Here is a 4,801-nt window from a genome sequence, read left to right as displayed (position 1 = left end):
AAGGAGCACTTTAGGGAATGGGGGGCACTGGTCTACCTTCAGGGTCTAGCGGGTGGAGCCTGCACAAGGAAGAGGCAGGAAGGGGGCGGAGAGGGTGAGAGGAAGGCAGAGGCAGGGCCGAGGGGTGGGGGCTGGGGGGAGAGGTGGTGCGTCCTGATCTTGCCGGTTTATTCTCCCCAGAAGGCGCAGACCCGCTCCCCTGCCTCCCCTGCGACCGCGCAGGGATGAGGAAGGGCTGGCGGCAGGAATAATTACTCTAGCTGGCAGCCGCCGGCTGGAGGGTGACCCCCAGGGACCCCAGAGTAGAAGAGAGTGAGGGGTCCTTTAATGGCCACAGGTGTTGGAGTAGAAAATTCTCCATGAAAAGGGGGCTGTTCCACATGATTAAAATAACCACTTGGCCCGCTTGGCAAGCTCCGGCCTTGTTTTTTTCACACTTCGCAGCGTGTCCTTCAACTCCTTTCCGAGGCTGTTCCAAGGATACATGGCAAAAGGAATTCCTTTTCTTTTCCCTCACTAATAAGGAAGGAGTGGGAGAAACTGGGCCCCCCAGGGGCAGGCTGGACAGGCAGAGGCAGGGCGCTGGGGTTCTGCTGAAGACTGAGGGAGGCGGGGGAGCGGCCGCGGGGTGAGCGCCCACTCTGGACCTGGGAGCCGAGGCCGCGGGAGCGAGTGCCCAGACATCGTCTGGCTGGAGGCTGCTTGGCAGGACAAGCTGGAGGTACAGTGAGAGGGACCCAAACCCATCCGAGAGAGCGAGCTCAGGACACGTCCTGGTCCTCGAGGCCATTGCAGCGGGCAGTGCTGTGAGGGAGGCTGGGGAAGAAGACAAGTGCCCCCCCACCCGGATGTTTCAAGGCTGCCGCTGCCTGCTGCCGCAGCCGCAGGGAGAAGCCAAGGCCCGGGGCAGCCTGAGCGCATGCGCGCTCCACTCCTGCCGTCGGATGTTACCCGGTGGCTCGCTGTCTCAGTGGCGACAGTGACATGCGGCGGCTTGAGGACTGAATAGGGCGCATTTCGAGGAAAGCACACAGCATAGCACGCAGACAACAGATTGTGTTAGTGATGGTGGGGATCCTCTCTCAGTCCTCCAATATGAGGCCTCCAGATTCGCGCCTTCTCTAGTCTCCACCCTGGTCCTAACTGCACTTGAGTTTTCTTTGTTTCTCTCTCCTGGATCAGGTGTTAGATACCAGATACCACCTCCTCCCTCTTCACCACAAGGTCCATTTAGCCCCTAGGAATGAATGCCCGGGGTTATCCACTTCCACTGAAGCAAAGGAGGTGACACATAGTTGTAGCTATGGTGACGTTACTGTTATTGAGCTAACCACCGTGTTTTCCTGCCACCTTACTTTCTGCAAAGGCCCCCCACCCCCTGTGGACATGCTGGAAATGGGGTCCTGTCATGAGAAGGTGCTGGGTCCTCACCGGGGCTGCCCACCATCCCACCACATCTCCTGAGGTTCCTCAGGCCCTCTCAGGGGGTGTCAGAGTGCCCGGCATCTGTCCTAGGTGGCCTTCCCTGACCATCTCAGGCCTCACTGACCCTCCTTTCTTCTGAACAACACTCCCCAAACAGCTGGTTTCCAGGGTGCGATCTGAGGGTCACCTACGTCAGACTTCCCTGGGGAACTTGGAAAAGCAGATCCCTGAGCCCCTCCCCCATCCTGAACTAGAATCCCTGAGCCGGTGCCAGGGAATCTGCATTCGTAAGGATCCCTACGGGGGAATCTTAAGACACACAGTTTGATACCTAATTATCTGCCATCTCTGATTGTCTGTGCTAAACTAGCAGGAGTGAAAGTCATTATGGTCAGACTATAATGACTATGCTGTCATTGTGCATGGTGCGTGGTAGGCCCCAATAAACTGTGATAGATAGATAGGTGAATGGATGGAGAGGTGATGGATAGATGGCCAGGTAGATAGACAGATGGATGATAGAGCAAAACCTTGTTACAGTTTTGATCACAGTTCTTCTGGTATCTCTTGGCCCTGAAGTGTAGGATACGGAGCAGAGTCTCACAAAGGACAGGGCCTGAATCTGCGAAGCTGTTTAGAATAAAGGCAGCTAGATGGTTTCACTGGGACCCGGTAACCGGCAGGACCAGGCGCAAGCCCTCCCCTTATTGGCTGAGTGTGTTTGGGGAGTTACTGGGTCTCCAGGCCTGACTCTCCCCATCAGTAAGAGGATACCCATGGCACCTGCTCTCGGGAGGACAGGGATACCTGACAGATGGTGCAGGCAGCAAGGGCCTGACACGTGTCCCCAGTCCTGACCTCTCCCTTCCTTCTCTCTCGCAGCCCGCCTTCCCCTCTGCATAAAGCCAGCTCATAGCCGGTTTACATCTTCTCAGAGGTAACACCGTGGAGATGGAGTTAGTCTCTCTCAGTCCTAAATCCAGGTCTCCAGAGAAGGGGATGTGGAGGGTCCTCCAGGCTTCATAGCAACTCTAACCCTCACCAGTTAGGAGTGAGGGATACAGTCATGCAAATGCGGGTGCAGCTCCATCACCTCAGCTCCTGCCAAGAAAAGAAACAGCTCTCAGAGAGAAGGGTGGAGTGGGGGACAGCCCCAGCAGGCAGCCCCCAGGTATCTGCTGTGGCTCCCTAGAAATAAGCGTCCTCCCAGCCCTAACTCCACCACTGCCTTTCCTCTCAAAGAGCCTGCCCTGCACGTCTTCCTGGGATTGAGTCCTTCAGCCTCAGAGCTTCTCACCTCAACCCCCGATCTGTTCCTATTCCCTCAAGCCCTCCCCACTGGTATGATCCTCCCAAAGCTACCAGTGTGCCCTGCCCTGGGGGGTAGGGGTGGTCCCAAAATGAGCCCTCCCCTCAGGGTGCTGACAATCTAGCTGGTGACAGCAAGACAAGACATACACACTGATTGGAGAAGTGTCCAGTACTAAGCCATGAGCCATGACGCTGAGGCCTTCAAGAATCCAGAGACGGGAGAGTTCCACGTCGACTGGAAGTGATCAGAGAAAGCTTCCTGGAGGAGGAACCGGGGCAGGCATTTGAAGACGGGGTGGGGTGGGGGGCTGGGGAGAACCTCCTAGGCAAGCACTAGAGGAATGGAGAAAGCCCAATAAGCTGCCCAGGTGGGAATGAGGACCGGGGGTGGGGAGGGGGTGGCAGGGAGAAGAGGGAGGGAGGGCCAGCTCAGCAGGAGCTGTCACTATGGTGGGTCTCGCTGGCCATGCGCGGGCCGCAGCCTCCCTCCCACCCGGCTCAGGCAAGCTGTCTGTTGGGCCTCCCAGGTCCCGGGGCTGCCCCACTGATTGGCCTGTGAAAGGGCACTTGGTGGGCTGGTTGCCCAGAGACGGCCCCAGAGGCCAGGGCTGGGATTAGTGAGTGGCCCTGTTTGCTCTCATTGCTGGGAGGAAAGAGGACTTTGGTCTCAGCTTATCAAACTGCCCTGGGTTTGAAAGCCCAGGAATGCAGCCTTGGGCAAATGTGCAGGCTCACAGGACACCCATTAATCAAACAGTTCCCTTCCCTCCACCCCAATAACCTGGCCCCCACTCCACACACACACACCCGTGTGCACACACACACACACACTCCCACTGCACTTTTAGACAGCCTTTTGGAGGGACAAGCCCAGATGGCAGCTGAGCCAGGCCCAGGTGGAGGTATTTGAAGAGCAGGCTGGCCCGCAAGCTGTGTCTTTCCCCTAGTTTGCCTGCGGGGCCGACCGGAGGCAGGTGGGCTCTGTGAAGAGAAGCCAGCCCTCCGCCCCGCTGCCTCTTTCTTTTGTACAAGCGGCAATGCTTTATACAGAAAACTTTTTTTAAAAAAAACATAAATTTTTTCTTACACAGCGGATGAAACTACAGTGGAAAGCCACATATGAACCCAGAAGCCCAACCTCGTGGCTTCTAACCCAGTGGTCCTGCCTGGAGCTGGGTGCACTGAATCTAAGAAAATCGAATGTCTTAGGAATAAATGTAAATAAAAATAATAAATTTGAGTTCCTGTTAATATGTTCTGCAAACCAGCTGCCCAAGTTCCAAATAGGGGCTCAGAGCTTTGAGACGTCCAGGGTGAAGGCTGGCCTTGAGAAGGCAGTGTGAGTTTCTGTGAGCAGTTGTGGGCTGCGGCTACCAGATCACCGAGGTCAACCTTGGTGGCAGAAAGGGTAGAGATGAGGAGGGACATAAAGGGCAAGATGCTCCACAGTTGCCCAGACATTATCTGAAACACTGTGCTGCACCTGGGGCCCCACACCTGAAGCTTCCCTAAGTTGTAAACCGGAGCCCAGCCCAAGAGGGTAGGCTGGCCAGTGAAGTGCTATGAAGTTATGCCCACTGAGAAGTACGTGCAGACTCTGGAGATGCCCCTCCAGAGACATTTGCCATCTGCCCTGCGACCCTCCACCCATGGCCACTGCCTTAGCCCAGGCACCCCCAGCCTCTGGCCAAGCCACCTCCAGCAGCCCCTCCTGGACTTGCCTCCAGCCAGCAGATGCCCTGGAGCTGCCTTCTCCTCCTGGCAACCTCCCTGGCCTCGCTAAAATTCATACCTGATCTTGCCTTTCCCGGCTTAAAACTGTAGTCTGTTCCCACTTTCGCCCCTGCCAGGGCCTCAGGATGAAGGCCAGCTGATGCCCTGGCCAGGATAAGCTGTGTGTGACCCGCACATCCTGGATCACCTGCGGTGCAGGCGCCAGGCTGCACCCCTGGCCTGCACACGTCCCATCCCCTCTGTCTGGAGCTCATACAGACCCCGGCACCCCCTTCTTGAGTAACCCTCCAGCAGGTGGCTTGCAGTCCTTTCCTCTGGGCAGGGCAGCCCC

The 4,801-nt window shown here is 56.8% G+C and overlaps 1 long non-coding RNA gene across 1 annotated transcript; it reads left to right on the top strand.

Moving 5' to 3' along the window:
* The first annotated feature begins 538 nt into the window (after nt 1–538).
* Nucleotides 539–3,953, top strand: LOC116660747. Its single transcript, XR_004316348.1, has 3 exons — nt 539–721; nt 2,308–2,362; nt 3,828–3,953. It is a non-coding gene; the product is annotated as an uncharacterized LOC116660747 (long non-coding RNA).
* The last annotated feature ends 848 nt before the right edge of the window (nt 3,954–4,801 follow it).

The sequence above is a fragment of the Camelus ferus genome, chromosome 31 (genome assembly GCF_009834535.1).
Source record: "Camelus ferus isolate YT-003-E chromosome 31, BCGSAC_Cfer_1.0, whole genome shotgun sequence".
In the NCBI taxonomy this organism is placed as follows: Eukaryota; Metazoa; Chordata; class Mammalia; order Artiodactyla; family Camelidae; genus Camelus; species Camelus ferus.
The sequence above is the reverse complement of the archived record's forward strand: the minus strand, read 5'-3'. Positions and strand labels throughout refer to the sequence as shown.